Source organism: Tamandua tetradactyla, chromosome 5 (genome assembly GCF_023851605.1).
Source record: "Tamandua tetradactyla isolate mTamTet1 chromosome 5, mTamTet1.pri, whole genome shotgun sequence".
Lineage (NCBI taxonomy): Eukaryota > Metazoa > Chordata > Mammalia > Pilosa > Myrmecophagidae > Tamandua > Tamandua tetradactyla.
In genome coordinates, this window is record NC_135331.1 from 194,821,477 (window position 1) to 194,847,030 (window position 25,554).

A 25,554-nucleotide genomic window follows, 5' to 3' on the forward strand; every position below is an offset into this window, starting at 1 on the left:
TTTATCCATACAATGAAACACGACTCAGTAATAAAAAGGACAAGCTACTGATTCACAAAATGATGGATGATTCTTAAAAATACTATGATAAGCAAAAGAAGTCAGACATGAAGGAGTGTATGTCTTGTATAATTACATTTATATGAAGTTCTAGAACAGGTAAAACTAACCTATGTCAGAAGCAGTCAGAACAATGGTTGCATTTGGTGTGACATTGACAGGGATTGACTGAGAAGGTTCATCCTGGAATAATCAGAATGCTCTATTTTTTTATTGTTTTTGTGATTTCATTGATGGGTACATTTGTTAAAACTCATTGAACTAGATGTTTAAAATAGGTGTATTTTTTGTATCTAATTTCTATCTCACTAAAGTTGATTTTTAAAGCATCTGCTTCTAAGGCCATTGAAAATAACTAGCATAAAATAACCTGTCATCAGAAAGAAGCATGTAGAGGGTGACTGAAAGGTTGTTAATTGATGAACTGGCAAATATTCCTCTCCTCCAAATTAGTATAGAAACAAATTTGATGCTGGTTCACATCACTTGGCAGAAAGAGCTTGGTGGGTGGAGAGGTGAGGATGGGGCCACAGGGAGTCAGTTACCCACTATGCCAAGCTAGGCTTACCCTTCCTCCTGGGAGCCTGCAGTGCTGCATTTTGACGTTTGGGTTCAAATAACTGTCATTCTTGTCAGATCTGATTGTGTTGTGTTGTTCTGTTTTGTTTTTTGCATGGGCAGGCACCAGGAATCAAACCCAGATCTCCGGCATGGCAGGCAAGAATTCTGCCACTGAGCCACCATTGCACTGCCCGAAAGAACATTTTTATAATTGTACTATTAACTATAGTCCATCATTTACAACAGGGTTCACTGGGCAGTACAGTCCTTTGGTTTTGATTTGTTTTTTAATTTTTATTCTAGTAACATATATATAACCTAAAATTTCCCCTTTTAACCACATCACATATATAATTCAATGCTGTTAATTATATTCACAATGTTGTGCTGTATGTACTTTTAAAAAAAATAAATAACATGCTATTAATTGTTCCCATACTTTGCTTTTAAAACTCCACAGTTATAATTTTTGTTAATGCACTATTTCTTATATTAGGTGTATCTTGAAGAAGATTAAATCAGGGAATCTTAAATCTTAGTTGCCCTTTCACCCCAAGCTGAAGTGAGTTTTCTGAGTTCAGAATGGCTTCAACAGAGGAACAGGATGGACTTAAGATTGTGAAAGTGGAGGAAGAGCCTATCTGGAGCCAAGAAACCTACCTTCAAGGGAATAGCTTTTCTAGCCAGGAGACCTCCTGCCAACTTTTTACGCAGTTTTGTTACCAAGAGACTCCTCGTGCCCAAGAAGCACTGAGCCAGCTGCAGAAACTCTGTTATCAGTGGCTAAGGCCAGAGACACACACCAAGGAGCAGATCCTAGAACTCCTGGTCCTGGAGCAGTTCCTGGCTATCCTACCCAAGGAGCTCCAGGTGTAGGTGTGAGAGCACAATCCAAAGAGCGGGGAGGAAGGTGGCTGTAGTTGAAGATCTGGAGAAAGAACTTAGTGAGCCAGGAAAACAGGTGAGAAGAGGAAGATGGGCTCACAGATATCAAATACTAAACTAATTATGAAGTTTGGTGGTTCTGGTTCATTGCTTATAGCCATATATATTAGTTATCTATTGCATAACAAATTCCCTTTAAATTTTAATGGCTTAAACAAGAAATATCATCTCTTGATTTCTGTGAGTCTGGAATTTAGGAATTACCTAGGAAGGTCTTTCATGAAGTTGCAGCAGAGATATCCAGGACTACAGTCATCTGAAGATTTACTGGAGTTGGTAGATCTGTTTCCAAGGTGGCTTATTACATGGTGTTTGTAGGACGCTCCTCACTGGCTATTGGCAGAAGAACTCAGTTCTTTGCCATTAAGTCTCTCCCCAGGGCTGCTTGAGTGTCCTCATGACTTGTCAGTTACATCCCCCAGAGAGAGAACAAGGATGAAGCCACGATGCTTTTTTTGACCTAGTTTCAGATGTTATATACCATCACTTCTGCCTCACATTCTGTTCAGTAGAATTGAACCACAAATTACAGCCCACACTCATGATAGGGGAAATTAGGCTTCACCTTTTAAGGGGATGAGTATCAAAGAATTTGTGGTTCTTTGTGGAATCGTGGTAAACTACCACACCACATTTGGCCACTCTTGCTCTGCCCCTTCTCTCTTGGATGTGGAATGGTAGTCTAGTCCATAATATATAGTTCCATATTGTTTATTCCATTGAATATTAGCTTGGGCTCTTGTAGTACTTCTCTTATGAACCAAAATATACCTATCTGCCTCCAGGCCCCTGGTCACAAACTCGTACATTCTCAAGTGCTCTCAGAGGATTCATTGCAACTGAGGGCCAAGGAGGAATCAGGAGTCATCCAGCTTCAATCGATGGTGACCCAGCTCAAATGTGAATCTTTCAGCTCCCACAAATTTCAAGAACAAGGTAAGGACTTTGACAAGACCATTTAGGGGATCTCTGGTAGCTCTGAATAGGGCAATCGTTAAGACCATGGACCTAGTACCAACCTGTCTGGTTTGGAATTTAAGTACTGCTGCTATCTCTCTGCCATTGGGTAGGTCATTTAATCTCCCTGAGCCTTCAGGGATATATGAAATGGGGATAATTATAGTACCTCTCTCTTGGGTCATTTGGGGGTTTAATGAGTTAAAAATGTAAAAATTAATACTGCATGCTTGAGTATATCCTCTCTGGGAGCCTCACCTGCTCTGGGTGAACCTCTATGGCCATTTCAACAGTGTTAATGAACCCTTACTATGCCTTAATATTTCTTTTTAATCTCTTTTTACGTTGCACTGCCAGTTTTGCATTCCTAGAACATGTTTGATACAGATCTTCCTGTTCTCCTTTCTATGGTTGTACTCCTTCATAAAGGAAAGAGAGTGACTTCGATTGGTCTGCTTACTATTCCAGATGGTGAAACTCTACAGGAAAACCAGGATTGGCACCAAAGCAATAAGTCTTTAGAAAAATGGAAAACTTTGGGGGTATATATTGCAGACTCCAAAGAGATGTTCCTCTGGATTCTAAGTGAAGAGAAACTTGGAGACTTGAGAGCAGAACAGAAAAGCAGCAAGGACATGCCACTGGAGAGAGACATCACAGATGCAACAAATGTGGGAAAAGCTTCACTCAAGAGTTCAGTTCTCACTCGGCACCAGAGAATTCACACTGGGGAGAAGCCACATGAATGTGAAGGGTGTGGGAAGGCCTGCAGTCAGAAATCAGGCTTAAATGAACATCAGCAGAGCCACACTGGAGAGAATCCCTATCAATGTAAGGAGTGTGGAGAAGCCTTCAGTGCCAGCAATGGCCTCATTCGACACAGAAGAATCCACACAGGGGAAAAGCCATATGAATGTGAAGAGTGTGGAAAAGCCTTCCGCCTGAGCTCATACTTTGTTCAGCATCAGAGAATACACACTGGAGAGAAGCACTATCAGTGTAATGAGTGTGGAAAAACCTTCAGTCAGAATGCAGGACTTTTCCAGCACCTCCGAATTCACACTGGTGCGAATCACCCTATCTGTGCGGTCAGTGCAGTAAAAGTTTTAGTAGGCAAACACTCCTTATGAAACCTTAGAGAAGCCATACTGGAGAGAGACTGTATGAGTGTGATGAGTGTGGAAAACCCTTCAGTCACCATTGCAGCCTTGTTGACATTTTAGAACCCACACTGTTGCTGAACTGGACTGATGAATACCGCAGGTATGTGATGATGTTGTAGCCGCTGATTGTACACTTTGGATGGACTCAGGTACATGAAGACATCTCAATAAAATATTTTTTAAAAAAGTGTATTGCCCCTAAACCTTTGTCTACTCACTTGGCATTTACTCTGGGACCCTGACTAGGGCCATCTTGGAAAATAAGATTTTTAAGTGGCTTGTTCTACTCTTTTCAAATTCATTTTGTTTTGGAATGTGTAGCTTGCCTACAAACCAAGTACTACTGTCTCCTGGTTATATGACCATGGGTGTGGAGGGTTGCTGGGTAACCTTCTATCCCCTATCCTATGGTTCTTTTCCAGTAATTCCCCATAAAGGGACCAAACCCTACCTGGAAATAAAATGCTATAGAGAGGCTGTTCTTGAATAATACTGAATATTGAACTGTAAAAGACTAATATCTATGTTTAATTTTTGAAGATCGGGTAAGTTCGAGGGATATTCACCTGTCTTTTCTGTAAGAATTATGTTTTAAGCATGTTTGAAGATTTTGGGAATAAACATGATCTGTATTTACGCATATAATCATTGCTGTGATTTTCTGTAGGAATGTGATGATGAAAGTACCTTCTGATGAAAGTACCTCTTTGGTACTTTCATCAGAAGGGATGGCATACTGATTAACCAAGCAACATTATCCCAGGTACGAAACCTATAGTCTTGAAAGTTTAGAAATCTATATCCTATTTGGTATCTAATTTCAAGTTCAAAGTACAGGTCATTCTCATATTTCAGGTATCCAGTTTTGTTATAAATAACTGATAAGATCATACTTCAGGCTTCTAGTCTTTGCAATATTCCTCTAATTCATAGCTTTTGTGTGAGCATTATTTTTAAAATCTTTTTTCTATTGTTAAATATAACATATATACAAAGAAAAGTAAGAAAAAGCAATGATTTTCAAAGTACATTTCAACAAGTAAGTCAGCATTGTTTTTTGCCACTGCCACTTGGGGTTAGTCAGCTACTTTGAGTGTCACTGCAAGCAGTATCATTGAGGCTGTAAAGAAAAGTAGTCTCTGACCTCAGGCAGCTTGTCATTCACTTGAAGAGACCCAACTCAGGCCATGTACTGTCAGGATTAAACATACATTCTCTGACACCAGACCATCCAGGTTCAACTCCTGCCTTTTCATTTGTGAACTGTGAGAATTTGGGCTTGGACAACTAATTTAAATGCCCCAGTGCTACAGTTTCCCCATCCATAATAGTGGGAATGATAACAGTACCCTCCTGTGTGGAGATTGTGGAGATTGGGATTATCATGAAGATTAAATGAATACAAACTTGTAAAGCACTTAAAACAGGCTCTCATTAAATGTGTTCTGTGATTTTCATAAAAAATAACTTACTGCAGTCTGATGAATAGGAATTTTAAGTGTATGTTAGAAATAAAATAGGGGATTAAAAGTCTGTTGACATTCTCTCAGAGTCAGAAATTTTTGAAGAAAGTTCAGCTTGAAAGAATATTGCCCCTGGTGATGAATACCACAGGTATGTGATGATGTTGTGAACCACTGATTGTACACTTTGGATGGACTCTGGTCTATGAAGATAGCTCAGTAAAATATTTTTTAAAAAAGTATATTGCCGGGCGGGCCACGGTGGCTCAGCAGGCAAGAATGTTCGCCTGCCATGCTAGAGGACCTGGGTTCAATTCCCAGTGCCTGCCCATGTAAAAAAATATATATGTATATATATATATATATTGCCCCTAAATCTTTGTTTACTCACTTGGCATTTAAAAAAGAAAAATATAAAAGATGAATGTACACGTGTGTGTATAAAATTTATTTTTCCTTATAGCTTAGGGACTGTACCAAAAAAACACTTTGAAATTCCATGACTAATTTGTGAGTAGAATTAGTGATTATGTAAATTCAGATGATATAGAATAGTGCTTATGACCTTTCATTATACCTACAAATCACCTGAGATTTTGTTAAAAGGTCAGAATGGAGCCCAGTAATCTGCATTATTAACAAGCTCACAGGACACCTGAAACTGTTGAACTGTCTTCTAGTAGCCTTGATTCTTGAAGAAGATTGTATAACTGTACAGCTTTTACAGTGTGATCGTGTGATTGTGAAAGCCTTGTGTCTGATGCTCCTTTTTTCCAGGGTATGGGCAGGTGAGTAAAAAAAATAAGGAAAAATAAATAGATAAATAATAGGGGTGGATAAGGGTAAAAAAAAATTGGATAAATTGAAATATTAGTGATCAATGAGAGGGAGGGGTAAGGGGTATGGAATATATGAGTTTTTTCTTTTTATTTCTTTTTCTGGAGTGGTACAGATGTTCTAAAAATGATTATGGTGATGAGTGCACAACTATGTGATGATATTGTGTACCATTGATTGTATACTGTGGATGGACTGTATGTTGTGAAGGTTTCTCAATAAAAATATTTTTAAAGGGGGCAGTGCAGTGGTGGCTCAGCAGGCAGAAATCTTGCCTGCCATGCTGGAGACCTGGGTTCGATTCCTGGAGCCTGCCCATGCAAAAAATAAAAAATTTTAAAAAATTAAAAAAAGAAACAAGCTCCCAGGTAATGCTGATACGGCTGTTTCATGAACCACACTTTGAGTAGCAAGGTCCCAGACAGCCCTGAGATTCGATAAGGTCCTTCTAATATGCCAGGAAAATCATAATTTCCTTTCAGACTTCTTCCACCTGCAACCTTCGATCCCTAAACCTGAACTCCCACACTGATGCACTGCTTGCCTGCTATAAGAGGATTGGGGCTAATGGAGTACAGTGGGTGGGAGTGCTGAGGTGGGTTTGAGGATCAAGGCAGTGTCCCCTGCCCTGGCACAGACAAATTCACCCAAATCTTTACCCCACATTTCTAAACAGTATCTATAAATGTTTGCTTTAGTGAAAAGCTGCTGCTGCTTAACTTGTGGGCTTTTTCCTGGCTTTTCCTCACATGAGCCTCCAGGGTGAGGGGAAAGGAGCCATTGTCTGTTTATGACCACACCGCAGACCTGCCAGTCCTCACCCCACACCTCCCTTGGGACTCCCTGAGCTGCTCAGGCCACAGAGACAAGGTCCCAGCTGAGGTGTCCTTACCTGGGCTCCTACATTCCACTCTTAACTTTAATGCTGAAGCCTGGATTGGTTGGTTCTTCTGTGACTCCAACCCCAGTGCTCAGGTAGCCCCTTCACCTTTCCCCTATACAGAAAGGCAAAAGGAAATCTCACAGAGGAGAAAGTAGCCACAAAATAGAGGCCAAAGGGGTAAAGGAGAAAAGTAATGGGGAGGTGGGACCTCCGGAGTGGGTGAGAGAGAGGGAGGGAAAAGAAAAGGAAGGAGAAATAAATAGCCTGAGAGGGCAAGCCTGCAAGTGAAAAAACCAGATAATAATAAAGGGCGAATTTGGGGATGTCTCATTTTTTTCAGATTTTATTTCACAATCTGATCCAAAGTGTTGTAGTGGCAAATGTCACCACTTCCTTGCATTCAGCCTCACTGACAGTGAGGTAAAGTATTTTCATTGTCAGTGATCAGAGGAGTATGAACAGAGACCTAGAGAAGGGAGGTTCAGATAGTTGGCAGGGGGCCCTCAGCCAGTCAGCAGGCATCCGCTGAGCACCTGCCCTGGCCAGCAGGCACCGTTGTAGGGCTCAGGATACAGCAGTGGGCAGAGCAGCTGGAGGTCCCTGTCCCCATAGAGTTCACATTCCAGAGGAAGAGAATACAAGAAACCATGAGCTTATAAGTAAATTATACAGAATGTTATAAAGTGACAAAGTACTTTGGAAAAATAGAAAAAAATGAAACAGGGTAAAGGGGGAGGGAGGTTTCATGATTTTATAGGGTAGTTAGGGGAGCCTCGCCGAAGAAGAAATGAGTGAAGATCTGGAGGAGTGGTGAGCCAGCCCAGTGCTGTCTGGGAGAAGAGTGTTCCAGGAAAAGGGGACAGCCAGTGCAGAGGCCTGAAGGTATGGAGTGAAAAATGGATCGTTTGTCAAATGACCGTCACAGTCGTGCCAGAAGAGGAAGGTATGGGCATTTACCATTGGCATTTATAGCTGAGACAGCTGAAGCTTGTGCCGGGAAGGGATCTGCTCAAAGTCACAGGCCTGTGTGGTGGCAAAAATCTGCAGTCAAGACTGACTGATTTCCAGTCCAGTGCTCTTTCCTCCTGACTGCCTGGAAACTGCTTTCCCACTCCACCTGGAAAATTTTTATTTTCTTCGTCATCTAGAAAACATAGGTGATGTGATGTAAACAGGTGTTGGGTAAATATTCAAATATTTAGCCTTGGGTGGTGATTGGGCCCTGACCAAGTTTGTGAGAGCAGGGTTGGTGCTGCTGTGAGACTAAAAAACACACCAGGCATGGGAGTAGACATGGATTTACAGGGACTTAGGAACAGGTGAGTTCTTGAGTGGTGGCAGCAAGGAACAAGGAGGGTGCAGGGAGTGATACAGGATTTTAGAACATAGACATCCCATATGGTATAAGGACATTGGGTCTTAGGATAATCATTAAAGGGTCTAAAACCTGATGGTTACTGAGGTTAGCATTTAAGACTGAGATATACTCCATGCCATTTTACATCCATGACATTCTTTGCCCACCAGGGAGATCCTTTACTCTCTTGACCTTCATCCTTAGCTAAGGCAGGCCTGTCACAGGCCTTAAGGAGGGCCTGGTCCCAGGGTCCCACAACAGGCCATGTCCTGAAGGCACAGGGGGTGGAAGTTTGCCAGAGCTACTCTGACAAATACCACATGGTAGGTTGGTTTAAACAATAAACGAGTACTGCCTCATGGTTTTGAGGGCTGGAAGTCCCAAATCTGAATGTTGACAAGGCCAAGCTTTCTCGCTGGGCCCATGGCTTTATGGTGCCGGCAGTTCTGCAGCATGCAGCTCTCTCTCTATCTATCTACCTACCTACCTACCTACCTACCTACCTACCTACCTACCTATCCATCCATCCATCCATCCATCCATCCATCCATCCATCCATCCATCCATCCATCCATCCATCTATCTATCTATCATCTATCTAATCTATATCCACCCAGCTTGCATCTGACTTCTGGCCCTTCCTCTGGCTTTCTCTGGCTGACCTCTTCAAAATTTCCTCTTGTAAGGCCCACCATGATTCACTTTGACTTTATTGAAGTAGGGTCATGGAATCTCCTATCCACTAATTGGTAGGACAACTTATAACATCTTCAAACGCCCTCTTTAAATGTGTTCATACCTGCAGGAATGCAGATTAGAGACTTCAGCTTGTCTTTTGTGGTCCATGTTTTGGTCCCCAACAGGCAGGTAACCTGCTGACAGAGGGGGAAGTGGGTAGAATTCTAGAAAGTTAGGTGATGTTCAGGGTAGGAGGGGAGAGGCTAGTGGTGAGGGTGGAAAGGTGCAAAGGTTCTACAAGGGAGGGCTGTGGAGGAAGGGAATGGGAGAACCTCGTGTCTGCTGCTGTGTAGCCAGCTGAACTGTTGCTAGCTGCTCTCTGACTGTGAGTATGAGCAAGTTGCTTCAACCCCTCCCTAGTAGGTGGGAAGAGATTTTAGGAGGTGAGGGATCCAGGTAAGCCTGTAAAGCCCCTTTTGGGGCGAGGGAGGGAGAGGCAGTACACAAACTCCCAGTTGTCTGGAGGTCGGCGAGATGACGCCTGAGAGGCAGCGGGAGTGTCTGTGGGGCGAGTAGGGTGGGAAAGATGGGCCGGGGCTAGAGGCTGGAGGGACAGGCACACAGGGTGGTCACTGGAGACCACTGTTGGGAGAAAGTTGGCATTTCAGGAATAAATAAAATAAATGATGCTTCTGCAGAGTTTACCACGTGACATTGTTCTAACTGCTTAAAGTATTAACTTATTTTTTCCTCCAACACTGATGTAAACACAATTATTATCACCACCATTTTAAAGAAGGGAAACTGAAGCACATCTGCTAAATGCCTTGCCCAAGTCACACAGCTTGTAGGCAATGGAGGTACCCTCTGTGCTCTTGAACCTTGTTCAGATAAGGCCAAGCCTGCTTGCTCATTGATTTGCCTCCTGCACCCATGGAAGCTGCATCGGTGCTGGCAGGCTCTACCAGATTCCTTTTTCACCGCTGCCCCAGTCTGAATTAAGAGCATAGCTTAACAATATTCCTGTTGATAGGCACGGAGGTTACATCCTGTTTTTCACTTTAGGAATGACGCGCAGGCACTGGTCTTGTTTGTGCCTCCTTGAGCACTAGCGTAGTGCAGGGCAATTGCTTAGGTACATTTTTTTTTTAATTTCTATTACAGAGAATTTAAAACATCTATGCAAGTTGAGAGAATAGTATAATGAATCCCATATACCTATCTTCCCTCAACTGTTTACTCATGGCCAGTCATTTCATGTATATCTCTGTTCTATTTGCTAAAGCTTCCAGAAAGCAATATACCAGAAATGAGTTGCCTTTTCAATGGGAATTTATTATGTTACAAATTTGCAGTTCTGAAGCCATAACAATGTCCAAATTAAGGCATCGAAATGAAGATACCTTCTCTGAAGAAAGGGTGCTGGCATCCAGGGTTCCTCTGTCACATGAGAAGGCACATGTCAATGTTTGCTGGCCCTTCTCTCCTGGATTCTGGTTTCAGAATGGCTCTCTCTCAGGTACTTCTACATGTGTATAACCTGGTACTTAGAGATAAGAATGAAGCCCATCAGGTAGGGATTAAGGTAATTCAGAATACAATACAGGGGGTAAGGAAGACGTATTTTAGAACTTCATCTACTCTTTGAGACCAGAGAACCTAAATATTCTGTAGGACATAATCTAACTCAAACGCATCTGGATAGATCATTTAAACAACCCAAACACAGAGAACCCAGAATAAGAATGAGAGCCTTTAATCCTCTATAGCCTAATGCAGTGCCTAAATATATCCCAGAGTATATCAAGCAGATAATCAAAAAGTATTGGCAAAGTTCCTTGAGGGATGGGAGAAAAAATATGGAACTACTAAACTTTACCACCAGGGAAACCCCTAACATTAGGGACACCAAGATCAATAGGCCAAGCCTTGATCTTGAGGCTTGCTCTTATGAAGCTTATGTATATAGCAGAGAAGTTTAGCCCACCTATACATGTGCCTAAGAGTCACTTCTGAAGGACCTCTTTTGTTGCTCAGCTATAGCCTCACTCTCTCTAAGCCCAACTCTGCAAGTGAAATGATTGTCCTTCCCCTACATGGGACATGACACCCAGGGGTGAAAGTCTCCAGTGGTGTGTGAGATGACTCCCAGGGTGAGTCCAGCCCTGGAACTATGGGATCAACAATGCTAACTGGACCAAAAGTGAGGAAAGAAGTGTAACAAATAAAATATCGGTGGCTGAGAACAAATAGAGTCAAGAGGCTATTCTGGAGGTCACTCTTATGCAAGCTTCAGTTAGACATTTCTACCTATGATAATTTGCCCAACCCGAACCAAAACCATTCCTACCAATCCTTAAGAACACCTAGGGAACTATATAAGATTCTACAAAGGTTCTATGCACTAGGGTAACTTTCCAGAAACCTACAGCCTCCAGATGGGCCCCTGGATCATATAAGTCCTGAAATGCAGAGGGCCCAGCCTCTCCAGAACATCAGCTACTTCCATCTCCCTACCCTATATTAGTGACAGGCCCTTCCAATATGAAAAAGTTAGAATGGGCCTAGTCCAAACACCCCTAAAGAGTGGGAGAAAGATCAAAGGTGATGGCAGAGTTATACAGAGAAGGTTGGGTTTAACAAATGAGTATGAGTGCTGAATAATTATATTGATATTTATTTTAGTCTCCAGTATCTTAGAGCAGCTAGAAGGAAAAACCTGAAATTTTGGAATTGTAACCCATACCAAACTCTGAAATATGGTCTACAAGTAATTGTTGCAATGTGCTTTGAAATTTATTGCTTTTTTTTGTATATGTTATTTTTCAGACAAAAGGAAAAAAGTTGATTGTGATGATAAAAGCACAGCTGTATGATGATATTATGAACCACTGGTTGTACACTTTGGATGGTTACATGGTATGTGAATATAGAATATATATCAGTAAAAAAAATTGACTCTCTCAGCAACCTGTGGGTCCTTCTTGCTTCTACTGGGCATTTTTCTCTCTAAATTTCATCTCTTACTGTATCTGAAGCAAACTCTGGATTTCATGTCTTGACTTCTCTAAGCTGAGCTCCATTTGTCTTTTATCCTCTCATAAAGGACCCCAGCAAAGGGATTAAGACCCAACTTGAATGGGCAGGGTCACATCTCCATGGAAACAACACAATCAAAAAATCCCACCCAACGGTCCAAGATGGTTGCTTAGTGAGGTGTGGGATTGAGTTCGTCCTCCAGAGGAGCTAGTAAATAGCCAGGAACAGCACAGAACAACTGCTGGGGCCACATGAGTGACCAGACACACAGCGTACACCAGTCTGGACAAACTGGGCCAGCTGTGATCCCACCCAGAAACGTGAGTCCCCCAAGCTGCAGAGGTTGGCACCCCTCTCCCACAGGCTGGTTCCCAGAGGGGAAAGGAAAAAGACTTTTCTAACAGCAAGGGGCTGGGCTCAACCAAGCTCCAACTGTGGAATTAATAAACAAATTCTGACTACTAAATATAGGCCCCCAGCTCAACTGAACCTCCAGTAAAAGCTGAGGTTGCTGGGTTCTGGCCCAGTGCAGAGGGGGCAGGGCTGACAGAAAAAGAAAAAAAAAAAAAAACCGAGATTTTTTTTGCATCTGACAGCACAAAATACTTGAAAGGGTCTGGGCCCTAAAGGAAAGGATGGGGCACATAAGACTTGAAGATATACAGAGCAACATACCACCATAAGCTCGATTGGCAAACCTGAGGAACAGGGGTCCTGCTCTGAAAAGGATTTTTTTTCTTTTCTTTTTTGTGTCTGTGTTTCTATGGCTTGACTGCTCTTTGCATACAACTGCAAGGCTTCTCAGGCTCCAACTGCCCCAGGCAAGGGTGGAATTAAGCTTGCCTGAGAGCTTGTCTGGAGGCTGTGCCTTCCCCAGGAGAGGGGTGGGGCCCAGTTCAGGTGGATTCCCTCCCTCAAGTAATTCAGACCCCAGGGTCTGAAAAACTGAAGCAATTAAGCCAGCCTACAACCTTTCCTCTGTTGGAGCCACACCCCCAGCAGGGAGAGTCTGCTGAAGTCAAAGGTACCACATCACTTTATGCTGGTGGGACCCACAGGCAGACAAGTGCCACATACTGGGCAGGACAGGAAAAACAGAGTCTTCAGGTCTCATAGAAAAGTCTTTCAACCTGCTGGGTCTCACCCTCGGGGAAAACTGATGCAGGTGACTCCTGCTGAGAGAAGTTTAGTTTAGTCTGGGAAAATCTTACTGGGGTCTGTAATACCTAAGTAGACCCTACCAAGGGGGAAAAAAAGGCACCATACAGACAGGGCAAACAAGAAAACAGGAACTGAAAAATTCTGATCCATTAAACAAAACCTAAGGTACAGGTTGAGAATAAACTAAACTGAATGTCAAAGAACAGAGAGACAACAAAATCATCCAGCAAGAAAATCCTAGGTAAAAAAAGTGAAAACAATCTACAGAATAAATTAATTAAGGAAATTAAAGGTCTAGATGCCAGCAAAAAATAATGAATCATACTAGGAAAACTGAAGATATGCCTCCAAAGGAACAAACCAACAATTCAAATGAGATAAAGGAGTTGAAATAATTAATTCAGGATGTTGAATCAGACATGGAAAACCTCATCAAAAATCAAATCAATTATTCTCACAAGCAGTGTGGACAACCAAAGCTATAGGCTGAGCCCCCAGTCTTGGGGTTTGTTCATATAAAACTTAACCCCACAAAGGATAGGGCAAGCCTACTTAAAATTAAGCCTAAAAGTCACCCCCAAGAGAACCTCTTTTGTTGGTCAGATATGGCCTCTCTCCCAGCCAACACAACAAGCAAATTCACCACCCTCCCCCTGTCTACATGGGACACGACTCCCAGCAGTGTGGACCTTCCTGGAAATGTGGGACAGAAATCCTAGAATAAGCTGAGACTCAGCATCAGGGATTGAGAAAACCTCTACAATAAGCTGAGAATCAGCATCAAGGGCTTGAGAAAACCTTCTCAACCAAAAGGGGGAAGAGTGAATGAGACAAAGTGTCAAGGGCTGAGAGATTCCAAACAGAGTCAAGAGGTTATCCTGGAGGTTATTCTTATGCATTAAGTAGATATCACCTTGTTAGTCAAGATGTAATGGAGAGGCTGGAGGGAACTGCCTGAAAATGTAGAGCTGTGTTCCAATAGCCATGTTTCTTGAAGATGATTGTATAATAATATAGCTTTCACAATGTGACTGCGTGATTGTGAAAACCTTGTGTCTGATGCTCCCTTTATCTACATTGTCAACAGATGAGTAGAACATATGGAATAAAAATAAATAATGGGGGAAGAAATGTTAAAATAATTTAGATTGAAATGATAGTTATCAATGAAAGGGAGGGGTAAGGGTATGGTATGTATAATTTTTTTCTGTTTTCATTTTTTTAATTTTTCTGAATAGATGCAAATGTTCCAAGAAATGATCATGATGATGAATATGCAACTATGTGATGATATTGTGAATTAGCGATCATATGTAGAACAGCATTATCAAAATAGGAATGTTTGCGTTTGCTTGGTATTTTTTGGTATTTAAAAAAATAAAATAAAAACTTTTTAAAAAAAATCAAATCAATGATTTGAAGGGGGATATAAAGAAGTCAAGGGCCAAACAAAAAGAAATCAAAAGTCTGAAAAAACAAATCACAGAACTTATGGGAATGAAAGGCACAGTAGAAGAGATGAGGAAAAAATACAATGGAAACCTACAATGTTAGATTTCAAGAGGCAAAAGATAGGATTAGTGAACTGGAGGACAGGAAATCTGAAATCCAACAAGCAAAAGAAAATATAGGGAAAAGAATGGAAAGATATGAACAGGGACTCAGGGAATTGAATGACAACATGAAGTGCATGAATATATGTGTTGTGGGTATCCCAGAAGGAGAAGAGAAGTGTTCTAGTTTGCTAGCTGCTGGAATGCAATATACCAGAAATAGAATGGCTTTTAAAAAGGGGGATTTAATAAGTTGCTAGTTTACAGTTCTAAGGCCGAGAAAATGTCCCAATTAAAACAAGTCTATAGAAATGTCCAATGTAAGGCATCCATGGAAGGATACCTTGGTTCAAGAAGCAGATGAAGTTCAGGGTTTCTCTCTCAAGTGGAAAGGCACATGGTAAGCACAGTCAGAGTTTCTCTCTCATCTGGAAAAGCACATGGTGAACACAGTCAGTGTTCCTCTCTCATCTGGAAGGGCACATGGTGAACACGGTGTCATCTGCTAGCTTCTTCTCCTGGGTTCCTGTTTCATGAAGCTCCCAGGAGGAATTTTCCTTCTTCATCTCCAAGGTTGCTGGCTGGTGGACTCTGCTTCTCATGGCTATGTCGTTCTGCTCTGCTCTCTCTGAATCTCCTTCATTCTCCTCCCAAATGGGTGGACACATGCCTCCAACTAATCCATCTTAACAACCACTCTTGATTAAATCATATCTCCAGGGAGATGATCTAATTACAGTTTCAAACATACAATATTGAATAGGGATTAGAAGAAATGGCTTCCTTTACAAAATGGGATTATGATTAAAACATGGCTTTTCTATGGTGCATACATCATTTCAAACCAGCACAAGAAGGGAAAAGGAGCAGAAAAACTAATGGAGGAAATAATCTCTGAAAATTTTCCAACCCTTATGAAAGACTTAAAATTACAGATCCAAGGAGTGCAGCATACCCCAAACAGAATAGATCCAAATAGACAAATTCCAAGACACTTACTAATCAAAATATCAGATGTCAAAGAAAAGAGAGAATTTTGAAAGCAGTAAGAGAAAAGCAATCCATCATATACAGGGGAAGCCCAATAAGACTATGCATAGATTTTTCCAGCAGAAACCATGGCAGCAAGAAGACAGTAGTATGATATATTCAAGATACTAAAAGAGAAAAACTGCCAACCAAGAATTCTAAATCCAGCAAAATTGTCCTTGAAAAATGAGGGGGAAATTAAAACATTTTCAGACAAACAATCACTGAGAGAATTTACAACCAAGAGACTGGCTCTGCAAGAAATATTAAAGGGAGCACTAGAACAGATAGGAAAAGACAGGAGAGAGAGGTCTGGAGAACAGTGCAGAAATGAAGACTATCAGTAAAGGTAAAAAGAGGAAAAAATTAGATATATAAAATAAAAAAGGCAGAAGGGTAGAAGAAAGTACTGCTCTCACAGTAATATCACTAAATGTTAATGGATTAAACACCCCAATCAAAAGATGTAGACTGGCAGAATGGATTTAAAAACAGTACCCATCTATATGCTGTCTACAGAAGATGCATTTTAGACACAAGGGCAAACATACATTGAAAGTGAAAGGTTGGGAAAAGATATTTCACACAAACAATGATCAGAAAAGAGCAGGAGTAGCTATAATAATATCCAACAAATTAGACTTCAAATGTAAAACAATTAAAAGGCAAAGAAGGACACTATGTATTAATAAAAGGAACAATTCAAAAAGAATACATAACAATCATAAATATGCACTAAGTCAGAGTGCTCCAAAATAACATGAGGCAAACACTGAAAGCAAAATAGACACATCAACCATAATAGTTGGAGACCTCAATTCCCTACTCTCATCAATGGACAGAACATTTAGAAGGAGGATCAATAAAGAAACAGATAATTTGAATAATACAATTAATCAACTTGACATAACACACATTTATAGAACATTACACCCACAACAGCTGGAAACACCTTTTCCTCAAGTGCTCATGGATCATTCTCAAGGATAGACCATATGCTGGGTCACAAAACAAGTCTCAATAAATTTAAAAAGGTTGCGGTCAAACACAACACTTTTGCAGATCACAAAGGAATGAAGTTGGAAATCAATAACAGGCAGAGGACCAGAGGCTCAACAAATACGTGGAGGCTCAACAACATACTCGTAAACAACCAGTGGGCCAAGGAAGACATTATGAGAGAAATCAGTAAATATCTCGAGGAAAATGAAAATGAAAACACAACATATCAGCATTTATGGGATGCAGCAAAGGCAGTGCTAAGAAGGAAATTTATTGCCCTAAATGCCTACATCAAAAAAGAAGAAAGGGCAAAAGTCAAGGATTAACTGTTCAGTTGGAAGAACTAGAGAAAGAACAGCAAACTAACCCCAAAGCAAGCAAAAGGAAAGAAATAATGAAGATTAGAGGAGAAATGAATGAGATTGAGAACATGATAACAATCAAGAAAATCAGCAAAACCAGAGGTTGGTTCTATGAGAAAATCAATAAGATTGATGGACCCTTAGCAAGGTTAAAAACAAGAAGACAAAGGATGCAAATAAAATCAGAAATGGAACCACTGACCCTGCAGAAATTAAGGAGGTAATGAGAGGATGCTGTGAACAACTTTATGCTAATAAACTAGACAATGTAGATGAAATGGACAACTTCCTAGAAAGGCAAGAAAAACCAACAATGACTCGAGAAGAAATAGATGACCTCAACAAACCAATCACACAAAAAAAGAAATTGAGTTAGTCATTAAGAAGCTCCCCCAAAAGAAAACTTCAGGACCAGATGGCTTCACATCTGAATTCTCCCAAACATTAAAGAAAGAATTAGTACCAATCCTATATAACTCTTCAAAAAAATTGAAGAGGAGGGACGGCTACCCAACTAATTCTGTGATGCCAACATTACCCTCAAACCAAAGTCAGACAAAGATGTTACAAGGAAAAAAAACCCTACAGATCAATATATCTAATGAATATAGATGCAAAATTCCTCAACATAATTCTTGCAAATCGAATCCAGGAGCACATTAAAAGAATTATACACCATGACCAAGTAGGATTCATCCCAGGTATGCAAGAATGGTTCAAAATAAGAAAATCAATTAATGAAATACACCATATCAAGAAATCAAAGCAGAAAAACCACATGATCATCTTGATTGATGCAGAAAAGGCATCTGACAAAATTCATTGTCCTTTCTTGTTGAAAACACTTCAAAGGATAGGAATAGAAGGGAACTTCCTCAACATGATAAAGGGAATATATGAAAAACCCACAGCTAACATCATCCTCAATGGGGAAAAACTGAAAACTTCCCCCCTAAGATCAAGAACAAGACAAGGATGTCCACTTTCACCAGTGTTATTCAACACTGTGTTGGAAGTTCTAACCAGAGCGATTAGACGAGAAAAAGAAATACAAGGCATCAAAATTGGAAAGGAAGAAGTAAAACTCTCACTATTTGCAGATGATATGATACTATATGTTGAAAACCCCGAAAAATCCACAGCAGAACTACTAGAGCTAATAAATGAGTACAGCAAAGTGGCAGGTTACAAGATCAACACTCAAAAATCTGTAGTGTTTCTATACACTAGTAATGAACAATCTGAGGGGGAAATCAAGAAAAAACTTCCATTTACAATTGCAACCAAAAGAATAAAATATTTAGAAATAAATTTAACTAAGGCTACAAAAGACCTATATAAAGAAAAGTACAAGAAATTGTTAAAAGAAATCACAGAAGACCTTAATAAATGGAAGGGCACACCATGTTCATGGATTGCAAGACCAAATATAGTTAGATGTCAATTCTACCTAAATTTATTTATAGATTCAATGCAATACCAATTAAAATCCCCAAAACTTACTTTGAAGAAATAGAAAAACCAATAAGCAAATTTATCTGGAAGGGGAGGGCACCCCAAATAGCTAAAAATATCCTGAGGAAGAAAAATGAAGTTGGAGGTCTTATACTATGCGTATTATGATGCTACAGTGGTCAAAACAGCATGATACTGGCATAAAGATAGATATACTGACCAATGGAATCGAATAGAGTGTTTAGATATAGACCTTCTCATCTTTGGACAATTGATCTTTGATAAGGCAGTCAAGCCAACTCACCTGGGACAGACCAGTCTCTTCTATAAATGGTGCCTGGAGAACTGGATATCCACATGCAAAAGAATGAAAGAGGACCCATATCTCACACCCCGGAGAAAAATTAACTCAAAATGGATCAAAGACCTAAACATTAGATCTAAGATCATACAAGTTTTAGAGGAAAATGTAGGGAAATATCTTATAAATCTTGTAATAGGAGGCAGTTTCCTAGATCTTACACCCAAAGCACGAGCATTGAAGAAAGAAATAGATAAATGGGAACTCCTCAAAATCAAACACTTTTGTGCATCAAAGAACTTTGTCAAGAAAGTAAAAAGGCAACCTACACAATTGGTGACAATATTTGGAAATGACATATCAGGTAAGGGTCTAGTATCCAGAACACATAAAGAGATTGTTCAACTCAACAACAAAAAAGACAAACAACCCAATTACGAAAGGGGCAAAAGACATGAACAGAAACTTCTCAGAAGAGGAAATACAGATGGCTAAAAGGCACATGAAAAGATTCTCAACTTCCCTAGCTATTAGGGAAATGCAAATCAAATCCAAAGTGATATATCATCTCACAACCACCAGAATGGCCATTATCAGTAAAACAGAAAACAACAAGTGCTGGAGAGGATGAGGAGAAAGAGGCACACTTATCCACTGTTGGTGGGAATGTCAGATGGTACAACCACTGTGGAAAGCAGTTTGGCGGTTCCTCAGGAAGCTAAGTATAGAATTGCCATATGATCCAGCAATACCATTGCTAGGTATCTACTCAGAGGCATGAGGGCAAGGACACAAATGGGCATTTGCACACCAATGTTTATAGCAGCATTTACAATTGCCAAGAGATGGAAACAGCACAAATGTCCATCAACAAGTGAGTGGGGATGATAGAATATTATGGAGCTGTAAAATAGAATAAAGTTATGAAGTATGTAACAACAGGGATGGACCTTGAGGATATTATGCTGAGTGAGATTAGCCAGAAACAAAAGGACAAATAGTGTATGGTCTCGCTGATATAAACTAACATTAATGAATGAACTTGGAGAATTTCATTTAAGAACAGAGACCATCAGTAGGTAGAAATAGGGTAGAGATTGGGTAATTGGAGCTGAAGGGATATAGATTGCACAACAGGACTGATTGTAAAAATTCAGAAGTGGATAGCACAATAATGTTAGTACACTGAATGAAGGTGAATGTGAGAATGACGGAGGAGGCCTGGAGGCACAAATGGAATCAAAAGAAAAGATAGATGATAAAGGCTGAAATGGCATAATCTAGGAATGCCTAGAGTGTACAGTGATAGTGACTAAATGTATAGATTAAAATGTGTTTTTGCATGAGGAAAAACAAAGGAATGTCAATATTGCAGGGTGCTGAAAATAGATGGTAATTCATATTTTAAAACTTTACTTATGTTTGAGACTAAAGCAAAAAATATTTATTTGGTACAAAATTTATATTTTGACTAGTGTGTCTCCTAATATAATTTATACAGATAGTTTAATTGAACTCCATAAGTACATGGAACCTTGAGTAGGGCATGAGATTTTGTAGGTTTGTCCAGAGTGATGCCCTGATAAATCCCAGTGTGATCTGAACTGTAAATAAAAAGTCCCCTTGGGGGAACGGTGAGAAAGGAGGAAAAGTCAACTTTCCCACTTGGAGAAGGCCTGATACTCTCGCAAGCATTGAAAACAACAAAATCAATAGAGCAAACCCTCAATCTTGAGGTTTGTTCATATAAAACTTATTCTCACAAGGGATAGGCCTAGCCTACTGAAAATTAAGCCTAAGAGTCACCCCAAGAAAACCTTTTTTGTTGCTCAGATGTGGCCTATCTCTCAGCCAACATGGCAAGCAAACTCACTGCCCTCCTCCCCTCTATATGGGACATGACTTCCAGGAGTGTAATCTTCCCTGGCAGTGTGGGACAGAAATCCTAGAATGAGCTGAGACTCAGCATTAAGGGATTGATAAAAACTTCTCAACTGAAAGGGGGAAGAGAGAAATAGACAAAATAAAGTGTCAGTGGCTGAGAGGTTATCCTGGAGGTTATTCTTATGCATTATATAGATATCCCCTTTATAGTTTAAGGTGTTTTAGAGAGGCTAGAGGGAAGTGTCTGAAACTGTAGAGCTGTGTTCCAGTAGCCATGTTTCTTTAAGATGACTGTATAATGAAATAGCTTTCACAAAGTGATTGGGATTGTGAAAACCTTGTTCTGATGCTCCTCTTATCTATGGTATGGACAACTGAATAAAAAATATGGATTAAAAATAAATAAATAATAAGGGGAACAAATGTTACAATAAATTGGGTAGAGGGAAATACCAGTGGTCAATGAGAGGGAGGGGTAAGGGATATGGTATGTATGAGTTTTTTCTTTTCTCTTTTTATTTCTTTTTCTGGAGTGATGTAAATGTTGTGAGAAATGACCATCGTGATGAATATACAACTATGTGATGATATTGTGAGCCCCTGATTGCACACCAAACATGGAATATTCATATGTTAAGAATGTTCATGTTTGCTTTTATTAATTTAAAAAAGTCTTAAAAAAAGTCCCACCCAACAATAGGTCTGCCCCTACAGGGATAGATTAAGAGGACATCACATTTTACAGGGTACATAACAGCTTCAAAACAGGACAATCCACATCCACATCCTTTCTTCCCTCGTTTTTTGTTTTTTTTTTTTTGGATTTATTTTTTAAACTTTTTTTATTGTCTAGTATAACATATATACAAAGGAAAGAAATTAAAAATCAATAGTTTTTAAAGTACTCTTCAACATTTACAGGACACATCCTAGAGTTTGTCATGGGCTACCATAGGATCCTCTCATATTTTTCCTTCTAGCTGCTCCAGAATATAGGAGGTTAGAGGGCTTAAATACTTTTTTTATCATCACCATCAATTTTTTCCTTCTTTTTTTGTAAAAAATAATATATACAAAAAAGCTATAAATTTCAAAGCACAGCACCACAATTAATTGTAGAATATATTTCAGACTTTGACATGGGTTATAATTTCACAATTTTATAAGCCCCTGTTTTCTTATAGGCATTTTCTAAAGGTGACCACACCATTCTTGTTCTTTTGTTTCTGGCTTATTTTGTCTCACCAAATGTCCCACATGTTCATTCACATTTTTGCATGCCTCAAGACTTTGTTCCTTTTTATAGCAGCACAGCCTTCGTTCATGAGTATACACCATCATTCGCCAATCTACTTCTCCATCAGTGCATCCTCCTGCTACCTGCATTCATCGGGCATCATGTAGAAGGCCCAAAGTCCACAGTCCATCAACATTCTCAGTTTAGGTAATTTCATTGTTCCCAAGAAAAAGAAAACCAATAAACATACCCTCACCAAATAGGAAATCTAAACCTCCTCTTAATTCTTGTTCCTCACCACATTATTTACCTCTGCTGTTGCTGTGGTAGTGCTGATGGTTTCCTTTTCAACAAAGCGCATAGCATGCAATAGCGGTCTTCCCCATATACCCTGGACTTAAACACTCTTTATACAAGAATCATATATTTGAAGTAATTCTTGCAAGAACTGATTCAGATTTCTAGTGTTAATCAGTGGAACACGTAGTTCTAAATAACCCCTTTCAATGTTGTTCATTTTCCATATGGAATATTACTTCTAGACCCAATAGAGAACCACTTTCACTCCTATGTATTCCTTTACATTGGAGTTCAACCTCATTAGCTAGTGGTCCACCCATCTCTAGCTTCTATGTATCTCTAAGTCCCCTACATTCTTATTTTATATGCTTCTGATTATACCTTTATGCTGGTCATAAAAGTAGAATCATAAAGTATCTATCCCTTTGTGTCTGGCTAGTTTCACTGAGCATTATGTCCTCAAGGCGATTCGATCTTATCATGTGTTTCAGGACATCATTTTGTCTTACTGCTGCTTAATATTCCATCATATGTGCATATACCACATTTTGTTGATCCACTCCTCTGTTGATGGGCATTTGGTTTGTTTCCATCTTTTGGCGATTGTGAATAATGCTGCTATGAACACTGGCATGCAAATGTCTGTTTGTGTCGTTGCTTTCTGCTCTTCTGGGTATATACCAAGTAGTGCTGTTGCTGGGTCATAGAACAACTCTTTATTTAGTTTCCTAAGGAAATGCCAAACAGTCTTCCATAGTGGCTGCACCATTATACATTACCACCAGCACTGCATAAGTGTCCCAGTTTCTCCACATCCTCTCCAACTTTTATAGTTTCCTGTTTGTTTAATAGCAGCCATTCTTATAAGTGTGAACTGGTATCTCATAATAGTCTTGATCTGCATTTCCCTTATAGCCAATGAAAATGAGCATCTCTTCATGTGTTTTGAACCCTATATTTGCTCTTCAGAAAAATGCCTATTCATGTATTTGTTCTTTTGTTGTCAAGTTGTATGATTCCTTGTATATACAGGAAAATAAACCTTTGTCTAAAATGTGATTTCCAAATACTTTCTCCCATTGAGTTGGTGGCCTCTTCACCTTTTTGACAAAATCTTTTGAAGTGCAGAAGCATTTGATTTTGAAGAGTTCCCATTGATCTATTTTTTCTTTTGTTACTTGTGCTTTGGGTATAAAGTTTAGGAAGCTACCTCCTATTAGTAAGTCTTGAAGATGTTTCCCTACATTTTCTTCTAGAAACTTTATGGTGCTAGTTTTTACATTTAGGTGTTTGATCTACTTTGAGTTAATTTTTGTGTAGGTTGTAAGATAGGGGTCTTCGTTCTTTTGGCTATTGATATCCAGTTCTTCCATGCCCAATTATTGAAAAGACTATTTTGTCCCAGTTCAAAGGATTTGGGGGCCTTCTCAAAAATCAGTTGCCCAGATTTGGTGGTCTATTTCTGCACACTGAATTCAATTCCATTGGCCAATGTCTCTATTTTTGTGCCAATACCATGCTGTTTTAGCCACTGTGGCTTTATAATAGGTTTTAAAGTCAGGGAATGTTAATCCTCCCACTTAGTTCTTCTGTTTTAGGATGCTTTTAGCTATTCTGGAACTCTTTCTCTGAATAGCTTTTCTAAATCTTCAAAGTAGGTTGTTGGAATTTTGATTGGTACTGTGTTGAATCTGTAAATCAATTTGGAGAGAATTGACATCTTAACTATATTTAACCTTCCTATCCATGAGCAGGGAATGCCTTTCCGTCTATTTAGATCACCTTTGATTTGTTTTAGCAATGTTTTGTAGTTTTCTGTATACAAATCTTTTATGTCCCTAGTTAAGTTCATTCCTAAGTACTTGATTCTTTTCGTTGCTATTTTAAATGGAATTTTTTCCTTAACTGACTCCTCAGCTAAGTCATTACTTGTGTATAGAAATACTACTGATTTTTGCACATTAATTTTATATCCCACCACCCTGATGAATTTGTTTTTTAGCTCAAGGAACTTTGCTATAGATTTCTCAGGATTTTTCAAGTATAGTATCATATCATCTGCAAATAATGAGAGTTTTACTTCTTCCTTTCCAATTTGTTTGCCTTCTATTTCTTTGCCCTGCCTGACTGCTCTAGCTAGAACTTCTAGCACAATGTTGAATAATAGTGGTGACAACGGGCATCTTTGTCTTGTTCCTGATCTTAGGGGAAAAGCTTTCAGTCTCTCTCCATTGAATATGATGTTGACTATTTGTTTTTCATATATTCCCTTTATCATATGAGGTATTTACCTTTGATTCCTATCTTTTGGAGTGTTCTTATCAGAAAAGGATGCTGAATTTTGTCAAATGCTTTTTCAGCATCAATCAAGATGATCATGTGATTTTTTTCCTTTTCGATTTGTTAATGTGCTATATTACATTAATTAATTTTCTTGCGTTGAACCATCCTTGCGTTCCTGGTATAAACCGCACTCTGTCATGGTGTATAATTCTTTTAACGTGTTGTTGGATTCAATTTGCTAATATTTTATTGAGAAGTTTTGCATCTATGTTCATTAGGGAGATTGGCCTGTAGTTTCCCTTTCTTATAGCATCTTTACCCGGTTTTGATATTAAAATGATATTAGCTTCATAAAATGTGTTAGGTACAGTCCCTTTTTCCTCAATTTTTTGGAAAAGTTTGAGCAGGGTCAGTGTTAGTTCTTTTGCAGTGTTTGATAAAATTCCCCGGTGAAGCCATCTGGCCCTGGGCTTTGCTTTGTAGGAAGATTTTTGATGACTGAATCTCTTCACTGTGATTGGTTTGTTGAGAGCTTCTATTTCTTCCTGAGTCAGTGTAGCTTGTTTGTGTGTCTCCAGGAATTTGCCCATTTCATCTAAATTGTCTAGTTTGTTGGTATATAGTTGTTCATAGTATCTTCCTATGATTTCTTTTATTTCTTCAGGGTCTGTGGTAACACACCTCTTCTCATTTCTGTTTTTGTTTATTTGCATTCTCTCTGTTTTTCTGTTCATCAGTCTTGCTAGTGGTCCATCAATTTACTGATTTTTTTCCAAAGAAAAAAGTTTTGGTTTTATTTATTCTTTCTAGTGTTCTTTTGTTCTCCCATTCATTTATCTATACTTTAATCTTTATTATTTCTCTTCTCCTATTTGCTTTGGGGTAAGTTTGCTGTTCTTTCTCAAGTCCTTCTAGGTGTGCTGTTAAGTCCTCAATTTTTGCTCTTTCTTGTTTTAGGGCAATAAATTTCCCTCTCAGCCAAGCCTTTGCCGCATCTCATAAGTTCTGATAAGTTGTATTCTCATTTTCATTCATCTCCAGATG

General features: G+C 39.5%; 1 pseudogene across 1 annotated transcript; it reads left to right on the forward strand.

The window, feature by feature from the left end:
* Window positions 1–1,121: 1,121 nt before the first annotated feature.
* LOC143685213 (zinc finger and SCAN domain-containing protein 31-like) lies at window positions 1,122–4,318 on the forward strand (annotated as a pseudogene). Its single transcript, XR_013176469.1, has 3 exons — window positions 1,122–1,582; window positions 2,352–2,502; window positions 2,992–4,318. The product of XR_013176469.1 is annotated as a zinc finger and SCAN domain-containing protein 31-like (transcript).
* Window positions 4,319–25,554: the final 21,236 nt, after the last annotated feature.